This window comes from Palaemon carinicauda, chromosome 37 (assembly GCF_036898095.1).
Source record: "Palaemon carinicauda isolate YSFRI2023 chromosome 37, ASM3689809v2, whole genome shotgun sequence".
Classification (NCBI taxonomy): domain Eukaryota; kingdom Metazoa; phylum Arthropoda; class Malacostraca; order Decapoda; family Palaemonidae; genus Palaemon; species Palaemon carinicauda.
The window spans coordinates 60,304,939-60,329,442 of NC_090761.1; the positions used below are offsets into that span (position 1 = coordinate 60,304,939).

At 34.1% G+C, this 24,504-nt stretch overlaps 2 long non-coding RNA genes across 4 annotated transcripts in view; both read right to left on the reverse strand.

Annotated features, from left to right (window-relative positions):
* The window catches only part of LOC137629714 (uncharacterized), a 30,606-nt gene extending 13,086 nt beyond the window's left edge, over nucleotides 1–17,520 (reverse strand). Inside the window, exons 1-4 of one of the 3 annotated variants that reach the window (XR_011041587.1) lie at nucleotides 17,250–17,520; nucleotides 11,525–11,670; nucleotides 5,502–5,651; nucleotides 2,150–2,299 (exon numbers count right to left, since the gene is read on the reverse strand). This is a non-coding gene — a long non-coding RNA (uncharacterized lncRNA). The remainder of the gene's footprint in view (nucleotides 1–2,149; nucleotides 2,300–5,501; nucleotides 5,652–11,524; nucleotides 11,671–17,249) is intronic. The other 2 variants (XR_011041589.1, XR_011041588.1) reach the window with 2 other exon arrangements.
* A 3,998-nt stretch (nucleotides 17,521–21,518) lies between these two features.
* The window catches only part of LOC137629150 (uncharacterized), a 111,211-nt gene continuing 108,225 nt past the window's right edge, over nucleotides 21,519–24,504 (reverse strand). The window contains exon 3 of the long non-coding RNA XR_011041458.1: nucleotides 21,519–21,647. This is a non-coding gene — a long non-coding RNA (uncharacterized lncRNA). The remainder of the gene's footprint in view (nucleotides 21,648–24,504) is intronic.

Consider the following 24,504-nt stretch of genomic DNA (forward strand, 5'->3'; position numbering starts at 1 on the left):
AATCATAAGAGTATCAGCAATTTAATCTGAATTTCCACAACCAGTATGTAAAATTGCAAATTTAATCAGATGTTTATTGGTTATAGTTATGAGTAAATTTCCTCCATATACTTAATGTGGCTATATACAGACCCAAATCTTCGTAATTAGTCTAATTAGTACACGAGAGACTTTGTCATAAAACAGCTAATACACCAAATGTATCCAAAGCAAGGTCAGTTTCATGTCCTCGGATATAGTTTTCCCAGTGCCCATTTCAACTACCGTATGATCATGTAGGATCATATTAGCGCATGGTTTCTTGCTACCATTATCGTCACGAATTAACTTTTTTTTCATTATCACACTTAAAATATGTGCAGTCCCAACTTAGGTAAGCATCTGGACTTGTCCTCTTCATTACATTAAGAGTAAACTCAAAATACTACAATAACTACCGCTACTAGAAATTAATCTTTAGCAATTATCACTTCCCTACGAAGCAAAATTAGAACCCTAAAAAAGATATTAACCTGGGTGAATTAGTTTGCTGGTAGAAACCATTTATGAAATCAAGAATTCGTGATAAATTTGCCATCATGCGACGAACACTAATTTTGAGTAAAGCACAAAACTAAAATTAATCTAAATTCTCAGTAAATATACTCTAATCAATAGGATATTTCCTCTTTGCCCAGGGTATCCTGAAATTCAGGGGGCTGTGGCTATTCCTTGCAACTTTAAATTTCACTAGTTCAAGCTGTTACAATCTTATGTTTAAGAGACCATTGCAATTACAAATGGTTCTAATTTTTTCGTTTAAATAACTTCCAGGGGGGAGGAGGGCAATTTCCGTCAATAAAGTTTCCACATTCTATGAATCAACATTTCACTGGCTAAAATTTTTTCAATATTTAAAACGCAAATCTCATTAAGGTGTTCGACCTTGGATAATGTTTTTTGCCCAATTTGAGAAAAAATTCTAGATTTAAAAAGTTTAAAAAGGCCAAATTTATTAGGCTTATGAGATTTTCTAGGGCATAAAACTAGTTAAAATAGTTGCTATTTTCATCAAGGAAATAATTTTAAAGCAATTGGAAAAGTTATTGAAATATCACTAACTATTCTGTAGAGTAAATTAGAGAAATATAAATACTTTTTATACTTTAATATTTTCATATCTAAACTTATCTAGTCTATCAATTAACTGAAAAGAACTTTTGTTTTTAATCCACTGCATTTTGCTGTGAACATTTCAGTTAATTACCTACTAAACTTGCACGAACCGTGGGACCATTTCACTGAAGTGACCATTTTACTTAAAACTAGATTACTAGCCTTTCTCATTGCAATGAACAACCAATAGTTCACTTTAAAAAAAATTTATTCTCTAAATTTGCTAACCAATCATCCCTATACGTGTATTTTACTTTGATCTTAGTATACTCAAATACACAAAAAATTAGCAGCCCACGGTTTTTATGAACCAATTAAGGACACTTTCAAGATTTAGATGGCTTCATATCTACCACAAACCACAACTAAACTGAATGGCTTGCTGCTGACATTAGCTCAGTTTATATCAAGTACTATCTCATGCAAAATCAGTAGCAAAGTTAGATAGTTTAAGCACTTGGCCCACTGGAGTGTATAAAAAAAATCTGGTTCAAGGTAATTGTCAGTTCTTCCTCAGTGACCATTCCACGGACCAGACAGGCATTGGGTAGCCATCACTTAAATTTTGCCATTTGACCAATTATAAACTAATAAAGCAATATTATATAATACACAATTCCTATTCTCGAGTAACCTATACAGGTGTCCTTTACTGGCTTAACTCTATCCTTCATAAAGGAAAAACATTTTTCTTACTACAGTAACTTACTCTATATTTAAAGTTAAAATGAGCTACTTTTAGATGAGGAATTACTATTGTTTCTACCAATAAAAAAATATTCAACATTAATAGTCCTATCTTCATTTGGAAGAGCCCATTGAAACCAATTTAATTCACAACCATCAGTTTAACACTAAGTATGCTAAATTCTAGCATAAACCAGTAATAAAATAAGAGTAATTTGGGTTATTTACAATCTTGTACAGTATATCCTACTAGTACTTTGAATTCAAAATTACTCTTACAAGGTAACCTTATTTTGAACCTTCTTACCTTAGGAGTTTCCAGCGTCGTTTAGGCAGGTTTCAGAAAAATTTCCCTCGGTGAAAAAAAAGTGCTAAAATGGTAATTTTCCTCAGGAAACACCAGAGATCTCTTAGTTCTTCCTTCCTCTTAACTGCTTGAACATTAATCATGTCCCACCTGTAAAGAAAAATATATCACCAGGTTAACGCGTTCAAGAATTTTGTCTGGCACTTTTTGCTTATCTTACTTCTTTAGCGTTATCAAGTCCAAGGCTAATCTACATTGCAGATCTCTCAAAGCTGATCCAAGTTACGTATCTGATTACTCACTGAAAATGCGTGTCATGTTTAAGGATTTTATTTGACCCCACTTTCTACTTTCTCTTAGATAAGCTTGAAAAAGTAAATCATTTATATAGACATAAGTGGTTATGAAGAACATGCTAACGTTATCAAGAGTTTTAAGATCTCTCAAAAGCACATCTCCCCATCAGCAACCTTATAATAGTGTGCAAAAACCCCCAAACAATTTTAGCGATAAATTTGCGAAGCTTTTCAATCTTTTACAATCTTTTACAAGCAGCCCAACGACCGAAATATTTGACTTTCTGATGCATAATTCAGTAATTTATCAAATACCCAGTACTTTCCATACGGGTTGTTAAGGTCGAGGTCCGAAGATGTTCAAACTATGACTATGTACCTTTTATTTCAAAATGTACTGGTCTCCTAAAACTTTTAACATCGAGTGTCCTCAAAAATAAAAATTATTCTTTGGATCATGGTTAGCTCTATCTCCTTTTCTATCTGTTAGTGGTCACGCGTTAAAGTACAAAATTAAAGAATTCATAACGGAAGTGTTTTTGGATTAAATCTGAAATCCCCTAATAATATTTTTTTACAGATTAATTTAAAAAAAAAATAAATGGAGTACAGTAATATTTTAATAGTATAATGTCTAGGCTAATACCTTTTTATCTTTCGGACAGGGATTTCCCAGTAATAAACTAAGGTCTCTCAAAAGCTTAACTTGTGTTAGCACGATGACTTTCCTCAATCGCTTTTATTCAATTCATGAATGATGTGATATTTGAATATCTATTTGAATAAAATTATAAACTAACAGACTAGTTCTAAGGATTAGTTTATTCTTCATCTTATTAATTACTGTTGTATGAAAAGCTGCTGATTACAGTCAACAGATAAAACAAAATACAGTTACAATAGTAAAAGCATTAATCATAAGAGTATCAGCAATTTAATATAAATTTCCATAACCGGTAAATACGTAAATTTGCAAATTTAATCAAGATGTTTATTGGGTATAGTTATGAGTAAATTTCCTCCATATACTCTGTGGCTATATACAGACCCAAATCTTCGTAATTAGTCTAATTAGTACACGAGACACTGTCATAAAACAGCTACTACACCAAATGTATCCAAAGCAAGGTCAGTTTCATGTCCTCGGGTAGTTTTCCCAGTGCCCATTTCAACTACCGTATATGATCATGTAGGATCATATTAGCGCATGGTTTCTTGCTACCATTATCGTCACGTTTAACTTTTTTCATCATCACACTTTAATATATGTGCAGTCCCAACTTCGGTATGCATCTGGACTTATCCTCTTCATTATATTAAGAGTAAACGCAAAATGCTACAATAACTACCGCTACTAGAAATTAATCTGTAGCAATCATCACTTCCCTACGAAGCAAAATAAGAACGAGAAAAAAATTAAACCTGGGTGAATTAGCTTCCTGGTAGAAACCATTTATGAAATCAAGAATTCGTGATGATAAATTTGCAATCATGCGAAGAACACTAATTTCAAGTAAAGCACAAAACTAAAATTAATCTAAATTCTCAGTGAATATACTCTGACCAATAGGATATTTCTTCTTTGCCCAGGGTATCCTGAAATTCAGGGGGCTGTGGCTATTCCTTGCAACTTTAAATTTCACTAGTTAAAGCTGTTACAATCTTATGTTTAAGAGGCCATTGCAATTACAAATGGTTCTAATTTTTCCTTTTAAATAACTTTCAGAGGGGGTGGGGGAATTTCCGTCAATAAAGTTTCCCCATTTTATGAATTAACATTTCACTGGCTGAAATTTTTTTAATATTAAAAACGCAAATCTCATTAAGGTGTTCGACCTTGGATAATGTTTTTTGCCCAATTTAAGAAAAAATTCTAGAGATTCAAAAGTTTAAATAGTGCTAATTTTATTAGGCATGAGATTTTCTAGGGCATAAAACCAGTTAAAATAGTTGCTATTTTCATCAACGAAATAATTTTAAAGCAATTGGAAAAGTTATTGAAATATCACTGACTATTCTGTAGAGTAAATTAGAAAAATATAAAAGTACTTTTTATACTTTAATATTTTCATATCTAAACTTATCTAGTCTATCAATTAACTGAAAAGAACTTTAAATGTTTTTAATCCACTGCATTTTGCTATGAACATTTCAGTTAATTACCTGCTAAACTTGAAGGAACCGTGGGACCATTTCACCTAAGTGACCATTTTACTTAATCTAGATTACTAGCCTCTCATATTGCAATGAAAAACCAATAGTTCACTTTAAAAAAATTTTATTCTCTAAATTTACTAACCAATCATACCTAAACGTGTATCTTGATCTTAGTATACTCAAATACACAAAAAATTAGCAGCCCACGGTTTTTATGAACCAATTAAGGACACTTTCAAGATTTAGATGGCTTCATATCTACCACAAACCACAACTAAACTGAATGGCTTGCTGCTGACATTAGCTCAGTTTATATCAAGTACTATCTCATGCAAAATCAGTAGCAAAGTTAGATAGTTTAAGCACTTGGCCCACTGGAGTGTATAAAAAAAATCTGGTTCAAGGTAATTGTCAGTTCTTCCTCAGTGACCATTCCACGGACCAGACAGGCATTGGGTAGCCATCACTTAAATTTTGCCATTTGACCAATTATAAACTAATAAAGCAATATTATATAATACACTCAAATCCTATTCTCGAGTAACCTATACTGGTGTCCTTTACTGGCTTAACTCGATCCTTCATAAAGGAAAAACATTTTTCTTACTACAGTAACTTACTCTATATTTAAAGTTAGAATGAGCTACTTTTAGATGAGGAATTACTATTGTTTCTACCAATAAAAAAATATTCAACATTAATAGTCCTATCTTCACTTGGAAGAGCCCATTGAAACCAATTTAATTCACAACCATCAGTTTAACACTAAGTATGCTAAATTATAGCATAAACCAGTAATAAAATAAGAGTAATTTGGGTTATTTACCATCTTTTATATCCTATTAGTACTTTGAACTCAAATTACTCTTACAAGGTAACCTTATTTTGAACCTTCTTACCTTAGGAGTTTCCAGCGTCGTTTAGGCAGGTTTCAGAAAAATTTCCCTCGGGGAAAAAAAAGTGCTAAAATGGTAATTTTCCTCAGGAAACACCAGAGATCTCTTAGTTCTTCCTTCCTCTTAACTGCTTGAACATTAATCATGTCCCACCTGTAAAGAAAAATATATCACTAGGTTAACGCGTTCAAGAATTTTGTCTGGCACTTTTTGCTTATCTTACGTCTTTAGCGTTATCAAGTCCAAAGCTAATCTACAATGCAGATCTATCAAAGCTGATCCAAGTTACGTATCTGATTACTTACTGCAAATGCGTGTCATGTTTAAGGATTTTATTTGACCCCACTTTCTACTTTCTCTTAGATAAGCTTGAAAAAGTAAATCATTTATATAGACATAAGTGGTTATGAAGAACATGCTAACGTTATCAAGAGTTTTAAGATCTCTCAAAATTAGCAACCCTATAATAGTGTGCAAAAACAACCAAACAATTTTAGCGATAAATTTGCAAAGCTTTTCAATCTTTAACAATCTATTACAAGCAGCCCTACGACCAAAATATTTTACTTTCTGGTGCATAATTCAGTAATTTATCAAATACCCAGTACTTTCAACATGGGTTGTTAGGATCGAGTTCCGAAGATGTTTAAACTATGACGTACCTTTTATTTCAAAATTTACTGGTCTCCTAAAACTTTTAACATCGAGTGTCCTCAAAAATAAAAATTATTCTTTGGATCATTGTTAGCTCTATCTCCTTTTCTATCTGTTAGTGATCTCTCGCGTAAAAGTACAATTAATATCCAATATACAATTAAAGAGTTCATAACGGAAGTGTTTTTTTATTAAATCTTAAATCCCCAAATCCTACTTTACAGATTAATTTTTAAAAAAAATAAATGGAGTACAGTAAAAAAAAAGTCGTCAAAATACAAATGGCAAATATTTTAATACAGTATAATGTCTAGGCTAATACCTTTTTATCTTTCAGACAGGGATTTCCCAGTAATAAACTAAGGTCTCTTAAAAGCTCTAACCTGTGTTGGCATGATGACTTGCTTCAATCTCTTATTCAATTCATTTAAGATGTGATATTTGAATATCTATTCGAATAAAATTATAACAAACTAACAGACTAGTTCTAAGGATTAGTTTATTCTTCATCTTATTAGTTACCGTCGTATGAAAAGCTGCTGATTACAGTCAAGAGATAAAACAAAATACAGTTACAATAGTAAAAGCATTAATCATAAAGAGTATCGGCAATTTAATCTAAATTTCCATAACCGGTAATTACGTAAATTTGCAAATTTAATCAGATGTTTATTGGGTATAGTTATGACTAATTTCTTCCATATACTGTATGTGGCTACAGTGAACCCTCGTTTATCGCGGTAGATAGGTTCCAGACCCGGCCGCGATAGGTGAAAATCCGCAAAGTAGTGACATCATATTTAACTATTTATTTAACATGTATATTCGGACTTTTAAAACCTTCCCTTGTACGTAGTACTGTTAACAAACTACCCTTTAATGTACAGAACACTTAATGCATGTACTACAGCACCCTAAACTAAAACAGGCACAAATATTAAAGGCGATTTTATATCATGCGTTTCCTAAACGCCTAAAAAGCACGATAGAAAATGGCAACCAATGTTTTGTTTACGTTCATCTCTGATCATAATGAAGAAACAAACTCATTTAGTGTACACATATATGTATAGGTTAGTTTTTGCATCGATTATATTGATTATACAGTATGTTGATTTTTTTATTACCAATGTTTTACTTAATTTTTCTTAGGACTTCCAAATGAAATTTTTCTTTATGACGCCGCCTGAAACGACGGCGTCACAAAGTACTGTACGCTCAGAACAAAGAAGGCATTTAACGCGCATGATGAAAGTGATAAATAATGATATTTACAGTAAAAGCATTTACAAAATATGTTATTAGTACAAATATAATTTACCGTATCTATATAAAATCATACAGTACGTACTGTACGTAGCAAAGCAGGAAAACAATTTACGAGAGAGAGAGAGAGAGAGAGAGAGAGAGAGAGAGAGAGAGAGAGAGAGAGAGAGAGAGAGAGAGAGAGAGAGAGATTGTTTCACGTACGTAAATGTAAATTTTAAACAAAAAAAATATGATAGGTTACAACATGTACTTTTAAAACCTTCCCTTTAACTTAATGCATACAGTACTAAACTATAAAACAGGCACAAATATTAGAATGTTAGAATATTAAAGTAAAAAATACAGATTGTTACTGTACTCACCACGAAAGAAGTTCAAGAAAAACTTGAATGATGATGGCGATGAATTTGTTGCACAGTAGAAATGATGATGATGAAGCTGATGATGTGTTCTACTGTGCAGCCAGGTAGTATTTTACGTCTCTTCAGACGGAGGTGTCTTTTCCTGGGACACCTCTTCAACAACTTCAATTTCTTCCGAAGGCGTAGTAGCAGGAGGAACTGGCCCTTTTTTGCGAGGCTGGAAGAACATTGTGATCGGAAGCTGTTGCCGCTGCTTCTTTTTTCGATCTAAGAGCATCTTGTAGGGAGTCATTATGTCATCAACCTTGTTGCAGAATTGCATCGACCGAACCATATCCTCGTCCCACTCTTGCAACATTTCTTTCACCTCCTTTATATGGTTGCAGACCTTGGCAAGCCGTTCTAGTGTTAAGCCCGTTTCTTCGACATTTTCTTGGGTCTCTTCCTGGGTTTCACTCTCTTCTTCGCTTGCCGATTTCGTCAGGTCTTCGAGGTCTGCGTCAGTTAGGGGCTGGGAATGGCAGTCCAACAACTCGTCGACGTCTTCAGTCGTCATGTCGCCAAACCCGTCACCTCCAATTATGGCAGCCAACTGCACAGATTTGAGATTTTCTAGGGCATAAAACTAATTAAAATAGTGGCTATTTTCATCAAGGAAATAATTTTAAAGCAATTGGAAAAGCTATTGAAATATCACTAACTATTCTGTTGAGTAAATTAGAGAAATATAAAAGTACTTTTTAGCCTAGTTATTTTCATATCTAAACTTTTCTAGTCTATCAATTAACTGAAAAGAACTTTTATATGTTTTTAATCCACTGCATTTTGCTATGGACATTTCAGTTAATTACCTGCTTAACTTGCAGGAACCGTGGGACCATTTCACCAAACTGACCATTTACTAGATTACAAGCCCTTCTCATTGCAATGAATAACCAATAGTTCACTTTAGAAAAATTTTATTCTCTAAATTTGATAACCAATCATGCCTAAACGTGTATTTTACTTTGATCTTTGTATACTCAAATACACAAAAAATTAACAGCCCACGGTTTTTATGAACCACTTAAGGATACTTCCAAGATTTAGATGGCATTCCTATGTACCACAAACTACAACTAAACTGAATGGCTTGCTGCTGACATTAGCTTAGCTTATATAAAGTACTATCTCATGCAAAATCAGTAGCAAAGTTAGATAGATTAAGCACTCGGCCCACTGGAGTGTATAAAAAATCTGGTTCAAAGTAATTGTCAGTTCTTCCTCTGACTATTCCATGGACCAGACAGGCATTGGGTAGCCATAGCATAAATTTTGCCATTTAACCAATTATAAACTAATAAAGCAATATTATATACACTCAAATCCTATTCTCGAGTAACCTATACTGGTGTCCTTTACTGACTTAACTCGATCCTTCATAAAGGAAAAAAAAAAATTTTCTTACTATAGTAACTTACTCTATTTAATGTCACAACGCGTTACTTTTGGACGAGGATTTACTATCGTTTCTACCAATAAAAAAATATTCAACTATCATATTAGAAACATAGCATTTATTAAATACTTGAATGAAAAATCTATGGCCATACTCATTAATCACCACATATTTTCAAGAATTGATAACTGCAACTCACTGTTCTATGGCTTAGCAAATTATCAGCTGAAGAAAATTCAGAGTCCAAAACAGAGCCGCTAGATTAATAAAAGGACTACACAATAGGGAAAGAGTTGCCCCTGCACTAATGAAATTACACTGGCTGCCGGTAAGGGAGAGAATTGAATACATAAGACACATGAGTGACAAACATAGGCTATCTGAACCAAGAACAAATAGTAAATTTGGTGAAAGGGCTTTTAGCTACTGTGCGCCTAGACATAATAAACTGCCAACTGAAATGAAGGACCTAAAGGAAGCAATTGAATTAAGGAAGAAACTAAAGACATTACTTTTCACAAGATCATATGATTTGGAAGACGCTACTATCAAAGAATTGTATAAGTTATAATGAAAAAGTTTCCTTAGACGATTGATATGGACCCGCCCGAGAAGTAGTTCATTCGACTTCAGTGGAAGGTTAGATTTAAACCCAAAACAAGTAATAGTCCAATGATCTTTTGGAACAGCCCATTGAAACCAATTAACTCACAACCACCAGTTTAACACTAAGTATGCTAAATTCTAGCATAAACCAGTAATAAAAGAGTAATTTGGGTGGTAATTGTGTAGGAGACCTCCGCGCTCGATTTAAAAGTTTCTAAAAGTAGAAAACGAAAGAAAACAGTAAATTAGAGCTACAGTTACCTTGAAACTGTGAGATAATCCTCCTACAACCACCTAACTCTTACACAGAAAATGTAAGCATAAACCTACTACTACAATTATGGGGGACCCCAGTGGGAAGCGGGGTTTTTGGGTGGGGGGAGGAGGAGAAAAGTGATTTTTCGGGGCACTACCGAACCTAATACAACTACCTACCCTACCCTGGGGGCCATGTACCCCTACCTAGGCCTACCGGGGGGGGCGGGGGGGGGGGGGGGGGGGGGGGCGGCGGCTCCGCCCCCCCTGCGACCCCCCCTTAAGGCCACAGTAATTTTCAGGGCACCACCGAACCTAAGACACCCACCTAACCTAGCCTATGGGGCCCTGTACCCCTACCTAGGCCTACCGGGGGGGGGGGGGGGGTGCCCCCCCTGCGACCTCCCCTTAAGGCCACAGTAATTTTCAGGAACGTCTCAGACCCCAAGAAATAAGCACCTCACGGCAAAACAAACACCAATCAACGATAGTGTGATTATTGAGTTTCAGTTCAAACGAAACAAATTCAAATTAAAACGCCTTTTGCAAAAAAAGGAACACAAACTTCAAATTAGTCTCAATATCTAACTTTGCGTTTCCAAACCATGTACCTTTGAAACAAGACACGAAAAAATTGCACCTCCTCTTCCTTTTCCCACGAGTAACCACACTACGATCACACCGGAATGCTAATTTGTTGTAATCTATACGGCACACATTTTCACAATTAGGGCACTTTTCTCTGCCAATATCAAACCATGACGTTGAGCAAATGCAATTAGCAAATCAACTTTCCCTGAATAATGTACACAAAAATCCCCATAAGAAATAAAGCAATTGTCACAAGTGACAGTCGGAACGGGATGAAGGTCCTGCTAATTGCTCCATACTTCACGGCAAAATGAGCTTTTCAGTTTGAAGGGAGATCCGAGACGTGCAAAAATATTCCTCCGCGGAACTTCACGTAAACTGTGGTAACTGGTGGAAAAATAGCAGGGATAAGTGAAGTAATAAGTGTCAGCATTGGCTAGATTTGTAAAAACCGCCATGATTGGTTTTCAAACAGTGTGACGTCAAGAAAACACCTGTTATTGGTTAGAATAGCAATGAGAACTAGTCTGCCATACGCAGTAAGGGGGTGAAACAGCTCATTTTAGCCAAGACATCACACAGTAAACAAAAACAAACACTTAGAAAAAATCCAAGTGAAACATAACTATACACACGAATATCTTCGTTAAATAGAAGCTGCTCATATATTGACTATTATATAAGCGTTCTATATGATATAATAGTGAATTGTAGGTGTTTAAATTCTTCAAGATCTTCCGCGGAGCTCTCCTACACATTTACCATTTGGGTTATTTACCATTTTGTATATCCTACTAGTACTTTGAATTCATATTACTCTTACAAGGTAACCTAATTTTGAACCTTCTTACCTTAGGAGTTTCCATTGTCGTTTAGGCAAGTATCCACAAAATTTCCCTCGGGAAACAAGTGCTAAAATGGTAATTTTCCTCAGGAAACTCCAGAAATCTCTAGTTCTTCCTTCCTCTTAACTGCTTCAACATTAATCATGTCCCACCTGTTAAGAAAAATATATCACTAGGTTAACGCGTTAAGAATTTTGTCTGGCACTTTTTGCTTATCTTACATCTTTAGCGTTATCAAGTCCAAGGATAATCTATATTGCAGATATATCAAAGCTGATCCAAGTTACGTATCTGATTATTTACTGCAAATGCGTGTCATGTTTAAGGATTTTATATGACCCCACTTTCTACTCTCTCTTAGATAAGCTTGAAAGAGTAAATCATTTACAGAAACATAACTGGTTATAAAGAACATATGAACGTTATCAAGAGTTGTAAGATCTCTCAAAAGCACATCTCTCCATCAGCAACCCTATAATAGTGTGCAAAAACCCCAAAATAATTTTAGCCATAAATTTGCGGAGCTTTTCAATCTTTTACAATCGTTTACAAGCAGCCTTACGATCGAAATATTTGACTTTCTGGTGCATAATTCAGTAATTTAGCAAATAATCAGTACATTTTCCATATGGGTTGTTAGCGTCGAGTTCTTTGGATGTATAAAATATGACTATATACCTTTTATTTCAAAATTTACTAGTCTCCTAAAACTTTTAACAGTGTCCTCAAAAATAAAAATTATTCTTTGGATCATGGTTACCTCGATCTCCTTTTCTTAGTGATCTTGCGCGTAAAAGTACAACTAATATTTAATATATAATTAAAGAGTTCATAACGGAAGTGGTTTTGGATTAAATCTTAAATCCCCAAATACTACTTTTTCTACCCATTAATTAAAAAATAAACAAATGGAGTACAGTAAAAAAAAAAATTAACCCGGGTGATTTAGCTTCCTGGTAGAACCATTTATGAAATCAAGAATTCATGATAAATTTGCCATCATGCGAAGAACACTAATTTCGAGTAAAGCACAAAACTAAAATTAATCTAAATTCTAAGTAAATATACTCTAATCAATAGGATATTTCCTCTTTGCCCAGGTTACCCTGAAATTCAGGGGGCTGTGGCTATTCCTTGCAACTTTAAATTTCAATAGTTCAAGCTGTTACAATCTTACGTTGGTATTTTACTTATGGACATTAATAGCTTTCAACATAAAATATAGGTTTTTCTGTTGTATTATGATGTGATTTGATTGATTTTTAAGTTTATTTCCATCGCAAATGAATACTTATCCTTCCACCACCCCTCCCCATATAGATAACAATCTGGGGGAACCTCCTTGGGAAGCGTGGTTTTAGGTGGGGAAGACAAAGTAGGTAAAACAGGGCAAAATGGAGGAAAAAACCTAAATAAAACTACCATAAAAATGGACCGGTATACAGGTATTCGAAATACATAAAAACACTGGAAATGGGAAAACCCGAGCCAAGAATTTTACATGAGAAAATGGCATACAAATGCACTATATGACGAGTTATTGCCCGTCACAATGTAAATTTAGTTGTGCACTAACCTAACCTTAATTTTCTGACCTAATCTGTCACTGAATATATCTGCCAAAATGAGATTCATCTATTTCTATGTCAACACTATCACCAAAAATTGGTTCTTGGTTATCAAAATATTAAGCAACTTCTCCACAAAAAATACGCCAATCAACACTGCTTGCTCTAATTTTAAGAGAATCTATTACAATATGATGGTTCCACAATCTATTGACCCAATGATTAATAAATAATAATAGATTCCAAGCAAGAAGATGAGTACCATCTAAAAAGGTACCTTTATAATCTGATACCCACATCGCCGGCGTTTCTTTGTTTTAGCAATCATCACAGTAGAACTACAATACCAAATGTGCTAATCTTCCCTAAAAAGTAATGGTTTCTGACACTTAGGACACTGAACACTAAAAGGTAGCACAGAATGTTGACGGAAAATATCATCTTTTTAGAAAGTGTTATAATAGTGACCTGAAAACTATTAAGCCTGAATACAAATGCTAGCGAAATAACTGAACGATACAGAGCAAAATATAAACTGGAAAGGAATTATTTTTTCATACACCAAGGCCCGCCTGAACAGACCTTTAGTGTTTGATGGAGGGCGAGAAATAAACCTCTAAAAGTAAAAGTAAAAGTAAGTATGCATGTTCGGGATAAGCACCACCATGATATGCGAGTTACCCAAAAATAATCGAGCTCAAAAGAGTCACACAACTGAATTTCACTATCCATACCTTTAAACTGAGGCCGGAAAAAAATCTTTGGTCTGTTGGAACCGTATTGTTTTCCGATTGGTTAACAATGAAAACGTCATAAATTGACAGCCATTTACATAAAGTGTGACAATTGACGTCATATAATTAACGCGGACCAACCAAACCATAGTATTTTGGAGAGAATAAGGTGTGTTTGTGGATGGCAGTTGTAGATCAGCCGTTTGTCGAAACAGTCAACAGTGGACTGAACAGTGTTGCCAGATATGCCTATTAATCCCTAGATTTTGGAATTTTTGGGTGTCTGATGGGGATATTCTATACCAATTTGCTTACACTTATATGAAGTTTAGAGAGTAATTTCTATAATAGTAAAGCCTACAGGATCGGAAGAAAATATGTTTGTGGAAATTGGGGATTTTTGCGTTGGTTTGGAGTTTTTTTTTTTTTTTTTTTTTTTTGGGGGGGGGGTGGGGGATCTTTAGACTAACCCATCTGGCAACACTAGGCCTGAAGCACCTGTCTTCGAATGGCAAAACGTCATAAGTATTACGTAATTCCAAAAAAAGTTTATTGGCTGAAATCAATAGGAGTTAAGCCACAAGAGATGAAACGGCTGATTTGAGTAGTTGTCGATAAATAAATAAACTCAGGATACTGATGATTGGTGTTGTAGGCAAATATTAAGACTTCATAAAATTACTTACAATAACAGAAGTTGAAAGGTGGAGTCAACAACCAAAACAGATTAGTTCTATACCCAGTGTTGCCAGATATGGGAATTTACCCCTATATTTGGGAATTTTGGATATCTGATGGAGATATTCTGTACAAATTTCGGTAATTTTGTAGTGAATTACATGGCACAAATGGTATTTCTATGAAGAAAAAAAGATTAGTAAACTTATATTATTGCAATTAGTTTGCTTGCACTTATATATGAAGTATAGTGAATGATTTCTATATTAGTAAAGCCTACGTGATCAGAAGAAAATATATTTGTGAAAATGGGAATTTTTTGGTTGTTTCGGGGATTTTTTATCATGAGTTTTGGGGATTTTTACACTAACCCACCTGGCAACACTATACCTACGCATCGAGAAAAATTTACCACCTACTAAGTGAGATTTACGAAGCTTCTACCTAGATTTTTATAAGAACTATGCATTTGCGACAATATTATACAGAAATACTACAAAACACTTCCTTAGCATAGTGAACTAAGTTAAAATACGCTACATTATTAATGTCCACAAATAAAATAACACCCTTACGTTTAAGAGACTTGCAATTGCAAATTGTTCTAATTTTTTCTTTTAAATAATTTCCACGTGGCCCAATTTCCGCCAATCAGTTTCTACATTCTATGAATTAACATTTCAGTGGCTGAAATATTTTTAATATCATTCAAAACGCAATTCTTCAAGTGTTCGACCTTGGATAATGTTTTTTGCCCAATTTAAGAAAAAAATGTAGATTTAAAAGTTAAAAAAAATACTAATTTTATTAGGCTTATGAGATTTTCTAGGGCATTAAACTAGTTAAAAAAAATAGTTATTTTCATGAACGCAATAATTTTAAAGCAATTGGAAAAGTTGTTTAAATAACACTAAGTACTTTTCATATCTAGACTTGTCTGGTCTTTCAAATAACTGAAAAGAAATTTTAATATTTTTAAACCACTGCATTTTGCTGTGAACATTTCTGACAACGCTTTAATTTTGCTGTGAACACATTTCTGACAATGCTTTAATTTTGCTGTGAACATTTCTGACAACGCTTTAATGGCCGCAAGCCACTTTCGTCAAGACTAAATAGGCCATTACAAGACATACGTATTACACTTTCGGTAAATTTTCAATCACTATACTACAGGACAGTAGAACTACACTGAAATCCATAGTCCACGAAAAGTTTTATTCTGATGAATCTTTAATAAAAAATGTATAGTCGCAATAAAATTCTTTACTAATATTCTATGGTCACATGAAAACGACAGTTCGCGAAAGAGCAAGCAGTAACCGGAATGGCTTACAGGAAAGCATTAAAAAAAAAGTGAAAAAACCACAGTGCAGACAGACGACACGGCAGCTTATTTCTCGAAACCAGCTTGCCTTTCTCAGAAAGGATTTAAAACGTAGGCGTATTGAAGTCTGACAATGTGCGAACTTGGGGTTAAGGTTAGGGTTAAATTTGGTCGACCTTTTGCTCGACCATTACCTTTGACCTAGGACTTTCAAAATTAATAATCACTACGACGTCTCATCACAATCCCTGAAAGTTTCACCACTAAGATTGTGACCAGGAAGTTCACAAATAAGCAAACAGACAAAAGCGGCGCGGGGGGGGGGGGGGGGCAGCAACAATCTCCCAAATTTGTTGGCGTAAGTAATAAAATATGAAGATTGAAAATTTCAAGAAACTGATGGCGCACAAGACCCCACTATGCAAAGCATGACTTATTTTTCAATATCGCACATAGCGTAGCGGTTGCTTTATGAACAGAATTAATGACTTAAAATTTTTCTTGACTATCAACGCTATCTGCGAAAACTCGTGAGGTCTAAAGAAATTAGTGAAATAGCTTAGTATTAGGATAGGCATGAAAAAAAAAAAACCTTAGAAAAGGGGGTTAATATATGCAAGTACGGTTCACTTCAAAGCTGCATTCAAGGTTAACATTGAGCTAAAATGTTCCTGTGGGGCATATTTTCCTCATAATAAACTACGTAACAAGTCGCACTAAATATTTAATTTATGTAGGAAAAAACTCCTCACTATGATAACATAACTGACAGTACAGTGTGCTTAACCACAAAGCAAAGAGGGGTCAAATCAACTAAAATATCAAAAGTATATGATTTTAGTTATTCAAAACTTTAAATTTCCACTAGGTCTTATAACCGATTTCGAATTACCTCTTGCTATCTGGTAGTTATAAACTAAGAAAAGTAAATCTTAGTTTCGATGTATAACAAAATGGTAAATTATCTTTTGAATTATAATCAAAGTGGAGTGACTAAAAAAAAACTGACATACTACCGCAACGTATGAATTAAGGGACTGGGTGGTCAGATAAGTACCTACAAAAATTAATGCCGACCATTCAAAAGTTTTCTTACATCCAGCAATTCTTAGATCTAGTATAGTATAGTACATCAATTAGGAAACAGTATAGGACCTGAAAAGCAGTCCTTGAAGCAAAGCAAGCAAAGGAACTAACGGTTCCTTCAATTTAAAGTGGCCAATTAAAACAGGTGTAGGTCGAAATTTGCGAGTAAAATCATACTCAAAAAAAAAAAAAAAAAAAAAAAAAAAAGACTACCTTTGGACTCAGGAGAATTGGCCAACTAAAAATCTTCCTTGGTTCTTAGTACGAATAAAAAAAAAGAAAAACCACGCATTGAGATACATATCAAATAGAAAAAACTGAAACCATAAATTCCTTACCTGTTTGATCTAAAGAATGAGGCTTTCTTAAAAGTGCAAAACTTTCGTCAAAGCCATTTAAAAAACCATTGTGGTTTCAACACTTTTAAAATCTTGGTATTATAGAAGATTCTGATGTTCACCAACCGACACCGCAGACCAAACTGCGGGAAGTTGTACAGACTTCCAAAGTCAGTTTTGAGTTTCACCGGTAACTTCTCTCAACTGATTTTAAGCCAATCACGAGAGTCCAAATCATTTCAGTCAAACAAAACTGGGGAGACGGCTCCTGATTGGCTGAGAAAAAAAAACCACAGTACTTTAACGAGTGCAATAACATTGGGAGTACCAATTAGCCCAGGACTTAAGAAGGCAATCGTATTAGAGCGTTTTGATGTTATATAAGAATTATTTTCAGTATTGATCATGAATGAGATAAACAGTCGATTTTGCTTTGGGAAAAGAATCCTATGAGAGAGAGAGAGAGAGAGAGAGAGAGAGAGAGAGAGAGAGAGAGAGAGAGAGAGAGAGAGAGAGAGAGAGAGAGAGATTATGCTCATTAAAGACAGTACTACTAATTTTTTACAAAATCAATGAATTTATCCTTAACCCAAGTACAAGATGAAAATGTCATATAAGGATAGATTTAAGACACTCCATTAAATAGTGAGGATGAGTAAAGAAAACCTATTGAGAATTTTATAACCCATTAACGTATATCGTAAAAATCACTCTTTGAAAATATTTTGTTTCTCACAGAAACAAACAACTCCTGAAATTCGTATATTTTACATACAAACACAATTACACAGCGTCTAAGAAGAAATTTTAAGTATTACACAGCACCAGGAACATACAATCAACATTGTTCCCACGATATACTCCACTGAGGATTGCTTTTGAATGGGAATTGTTATATCAAATCAAACGCAGTCTATTACCCCATTTTGACCCCCGCTAACGAAGTTGGAAGGAGGTTATGTTTTACACCCCGTTTGTGTGTTTGTGTACAGCTTCCTGGCCATAATTTTAATTGCAGGGATTAACTGTTATATAAAAAGCTGAAAATAATTAAATTTTGGAAGGTCAAGGTCAAATTAATAGCTACCACTTCACCAAAGGGCATGGTTACTTTCTCCATAAATGAACCCCCTTTGTCTACCTACTAAAGCACGAATTCAGTTTAAAATGTATGTAATGAGGTTTCTTACAACAAGGACAAAATAAGAAGAAAATCTAAAGGACTTCCTGCAAAATCATAACAGAATAAACACCAATACAAGTAAGAGTTTTATCAAATATAGATTAGTATAAAAACAAATGGGATCTGCATTATGGCCTAATTCAAAATAAGACTGTCGAAACCAAGGCCTACAAAACAAGGTCTATATTATTATTATTATTATTATTATTATTATTATTATTATTATTATTATTATCATTATTAATTGCTAAACTACAACCCTAGTTGGGAAAGCAGAATGCTATAAGCCCAGGGTCTCCAACAGGGAAAATAGCCCAGTGAGGAAACGAAACAAGAAAAAAAATAAATATCTTAGGAAGAGTAACAACATCAGAATAAATATCTCCTACATATATTATAAAAACTTTAATAAAACAAGAGGAAGAGAAATTAATAGAATAGTGTCTATATCCTATAGACTTAGCACACGAATGAAAACGAATGATAATTATGATTTTTGCATTGGAATAGCGGAGTGGTGATGTGTTACTGTAATTACAATTTTGATTATAACGGCATTTATTCAATGGTGTTGCTTTAATGAGGAATTAACAGGTCCATGCTCACAGGTGTCTTCCGAATAATGAGAAAACACGTTGCTCTAACCGTGATTTCTTTCATTATAAGCAGATGTACTATCGTTTCCAGAGGCCGTGTAATAGTGTTTTTCCCAAATATCTAACAAACCGGCTTATGAATTTCCATGAAACTACAGCAATGAATGTTTCAAACATTGGCCTAATTTTTGGTGGTACAATGAATTGACAGATGTGCTTAATTAACCCGTTTACTCTTAGAAAAAAGAGGAACTTCTTCCCTTCCTTCAGAGCGTTTCGAAGAAGTGTTACTTAATCACGTAACTGTGACGCAGAGGTTCCCCCAACCCTCCTTCGGTGTTTACACCTATGGCTATCCTAGTACTCCCCCCCCCCCCTTCCTTCTTGCCTTCTTTCCTTCGTTCCCATTGTTATTAGGCTACCGAGTAAATCCCTGTTAGGAAAGACTGTGTACTGCACATATAAAATGAGCCGGAAGAGCAATAAAATGTTTTATGGTGGTAGATAATGATTAGATGGTTAACACAAATTATCAAATATAATAGAAGAGGTTTAAAACAGGGGTGTGGAATCGCACCGAGAGATATTCTACTCATACTCCTACAAATTTTAGATTTGCGACTAAAAAATAAAATAGAATAAAAAAAAAATGAAAACATTAGTAGAAATAGAAAACATTTTTTTTCCTTGAGAGTGATGATGAGTAAAATGTATAAGTGTCCATTTCTTGTTTTTTTTTTTTCATCCCTCATAAATCTATGGTTTGCAGCAATTGGTGATAACATTATTTTGGAAAAGCAAAGCTAATGAATACTTTGATACGAGTATATCAGCTTGGCATGTAGACAATGTCAATGGATTTCTCAAAGTAAGGTTGATTGGTTCATTAATTGAAGTCTGGTGTAATTCCATTGACAAAGTCGCAATGATATTTGTCTCATACCTTTTAAGTAACAAAAATAGGTACTGGTACTTATAACGTAAATAAATATATAAAACTATAGGTTGAAATATAATAAATCTTATGTATGTATGAACACACACACACACACACACACACACACATATATATATATATATATATATATATATATATATATATATATATATATATGATTTCAAAACTTATCAAATGGCCGATGTCAATGGCCGTATATGAAACATCTTTTAGAAGTCTACCTTCTAAGGAATTCAGGCTACTCTCTCTGGTGAAATTGATATGATAAATTATATCAAACAATGCTCTCTGTCATTTTCTTCCTGACAATTAATGTATCGAGTAACCTGTGTTGTATGGAAGAATGAGTCCAACCTCTTAACCTAAAGAAAACTATATTTCTATTGCTTTACCAACACTCGCTTGAAGTGCGAAGTGTAGGGTTAGCATGGCTTCTTTCGTCTCCTGTCATAAGTCTCATTCTTGATCTTCAATGTAAGTGAGTGGGTAAGATATAAAACGTTGGTCTTGTGTTTAGGTAAAGTCTAAAGTCACGAATCACATTACCAGGTATGCTGAACTTTTACTGACAAAGAATTTCGTATTGCCTGGGGTAGGTCATGTGACAATTTCTATGGAGTTAAACAGGCGTTTAACAATTCGGGGGATGGGAGGTACAGGGGAAGAAACGTTATGACAACGTCACTGAGGGACGTCATCACTTTTGCGAATGTGTGGGTGGCAAAGACTGGCTTTAGCCTCATTTTCTGAAGTAAAAAAGTTAATGAAACGTAATTGGCAATGCACAGTATTTCCCAAAATTAGGCCATTGTATGAAGCGCTCAATGCTTTGATATCATGAAAATCCATCAGTTATTTTAGGAGTTATTTAAAAAAAAAAAAAAAACACTATTACACGGCCTCTGGAAACGATAGTAGTTCACAATAATGTTGAGGTTGGATTCGATCTGATTGGCATCTCAATATACATGACATAGGAAGACTGACTTGAGAACCAGCAATATAATATAGGATACATTTGCATAATAGGGGTGTAGGCTACATTTTTTAAGCCTCAACTCGAGTTCATTACGCAGTTTATAAAGGCAATATTCTTTAACTCTTAAATGGATCACACGCGTCAGATGCAGTATTATAAAATGTCACTGTTTACTCACACAAATGCTTCGATCAGGTCATCATAGCTTGAAAGCACAAAGCTTAAAGATAAATATCTATGAAAAGTCGAATTCTGATGATATTTCTGATATAAGTGTCATTCAGAAAATAGATCTGAAATATCGATTGCAGGACATATAAACAATATACAGACATATTCTCATAAACAATACAAGGTTCATTTCCTGGTTCCAAACCCCCCAATGTCATGGCTTTGTGACATGTTAACGGAAGGTTTTATTTTCGATAAACAATCACCAGGTTATAAGCTTCCATCCAGTAGTGATAAACAAAATTCATAAATTATAATTATTATTAAAGGAATATTTTCTAAACATATTTGACTCTATAAGATGAGAAACTAATTCATTATTGTTATAAAAACAAAACTACTCCCAAACAAGAAAGTTACCCCGATTATTACCTCAAAGAAAACCGCGAATTCTCCGTTTTCTATCCGTGCGTCCATCATGGCCGAGGGTGGGAGTAAACGTCTACGATACCTGTAAATCATTAAAGCAAATGTTAATAGATTTAACATCAAGCATATATTATGAATTTTATTTCAACCTACTGTTATAAAGAATAAAATGTGCTTACAAGATTTACATAAGCGAGGACGATTATATAATTCATTTACAACGTTTCCTCCCCCGTTAGATTTAATGAAACAGTCTAGTTCTAAACAAGGACAGCGTAGAGGGTATTTCACGCCATCTGTTGGCCGCCCAGTAATCATCGGCTAGTCCATTATGACAGAAGGTGTGAGTAATGGTAAAGGTCAACGAGTGTTGTGAATGGTTAAAACGTAAAACAATATATTTATCACGGTGCAAACACAGCGGAATATAATGTAAAATATAGCTGTAAAGAATGGGATGTGCTTAGAGCACGTTTTCAGCTAAAAGAACACGCTTACATAATTATTTACTAGTTTTCCTCCCCCATCGCATATAATGAAACACCTATATAGTCCGAAGCAAGGATAACGTAGACCTAAGTGGCATCTCACGCCATCTATTAGTCAAGTAAAACCATAATTGTTAACACAAATTTAACAAATTGTCAAGTTTACTGGATTGAATTCTAATAAAAAAAAATCTATCCTCCTAATGATTCTCATTTCTTTCCAATATATTAAATAATGCTAAAAAATCTCTTGTATAATAAATTATGCCATAGAAATGTATGGAGATAAACTTTATTAATTCAACTACGGGAAAGATTTTGAATATCATTTTGAGTATTCGGCGTCACAGTCTTGAGCGACTGCAAAATGCAATAGAAAATGGAATACTCATAACTGGAATTCTAAAACAAGTTTTTTTTTTTTCAAATACAAGACTTCGGGGAGATGGGAACCCTAATGAAAACAAAACTAAAATGGATATTCCTAAAGAATAAATGGGACATTCACTCAAACTTCACCTTTATTTCAGCTATCTATCTATCTATCTATATATATATATATATATATATATATATATATATATATATATATATATATATATATATATATATATATATATATATATACATACGTTACACATGTAGTCGTTTCTCGTACAATGCAGGGCAAAGGCCTCACACATGTCAATTCATGGCCAGTTTTCATCACCAAGCTGGCCAGTGCAGATTGGTGATGGTGGGAGATTTTCGTCTGATCGCTCACAGCAAACCAACATGGCATGCGTGGCCCTGAATAGCATAGCTTTGCTGAGAGAGAGAGAGAGAGAGAGAGAGAGAGAGAGAGAGAGAGAGAGAGAGAGAGAGAGAGAGAGAGAGAGAGAGAGAGAGAGAGAGAGAGAGAGAGAGAGAGAGAGAGAGAGAGACAATAAAATACTAATTCCACAATTATATACCATAAGTTAAAAAGTCATACGAGCATACATTTAGCTTTAGATCTCTTAAATGAATATTTGTTCAATAGCTTGATTCAATATGACTTCTCTTAATAAATGTTCCCTAAAAAGATTTCATGGCATGAGTGATTCTTGCAATATTTCTTAATCGCAATCAGCACAAATTCATCGATTACCGGCTTCACTCTCAAATGGGATAGTATCCCATATCTCTATCATAGAAAACGTTGTATCTACGTTTTCTTTTGAAACAGTATTGTATTTTATAGTGGCCTGAAGATAAAAATGTTTAATTTTTATAACATTTACGTGTGAATACTATTGCGTTATACAGAATAATACTAATGTATATAAAATAATAACGCACGCAGAAAAAGAACGAAGGTAGCAGAATAATTCTATAAAACACCAACTAAATATAAACTAATATCAAAACCCTAGTTATTTTTCAACTTTACAATATGGCGTGAATTTCATCCGAAAACCATGGTTATTAATCTAAGAACATAAATACGGGTTTTTAAATTATACGGTATTCAATATTGCTAAACCATTTGGCTTTAAATAATGTCTTCATCAATTTTTAGTGGGGATATTTTAATGTGGTGAAAGGATTTGTGTATCGCCATGATCAGCGAAGCTGTAGCCTACTAATCAGGGCCACACATACTAAATGGATGGCTGTGATCGACTAAAGTCTCCCACCATCACCAACCAGCAATGTTCAACGTGGTGACGAAAACTGAACAAAACCCAGACACGAGTAAGGACATATCTGAGACCAGTCCTACAATGGGTTAGAGACTGATGCATTTATTGTCATTATGTCTTTATAAGACTAAGAAAAATTGTCGTTCTGGGAAACTAGATTAGGCAATACTTCAAGACGTTGTTCATTAGGAATACATCTGGAAGGATCATCCCAATATAAAACTATCATGCTCTTGATTCAAGATGAATTATTAAGTATTCATTTATTACATAATGTGTAGTGAATTCAGCAAAAATTGGAGTCAATAAAGTATCTACGTTTTATTCTTAGGCTTTGTATCACTTTAATAACACCGATTCTTAAAGAAGGCAGATGATAGTAATACAAAAATAAGAAAAAGTTTTGAAATTCATGTGGTACAGACAAAAACCTTTTTTTTATAGGACGCGACACATGGCATACTATTACAAGAAATCTACATGCTCATAATCATAAAATAGGTCATTCACCTTCTACTGTGAATTTTGAAGTTTTCGACGAATAAAGGACTTTAATAAAAGATCTCTCTTAAAGATTATTTTATGTCACTTTGGTATGAATCAATATATTATGGCTTAGCAAAGAAACAATTTAAAAAAAAAAATGGAATAAATATTAGAAATAGAATGTAGATAATATAGATTTGACATATCAAGTTATCAATATCGGATATCTGATTTGAAAGAAATGCGACGCATACGATCAGAGGATGCTGTCAACTCACAACTACTTATTTGACAGTGCAGG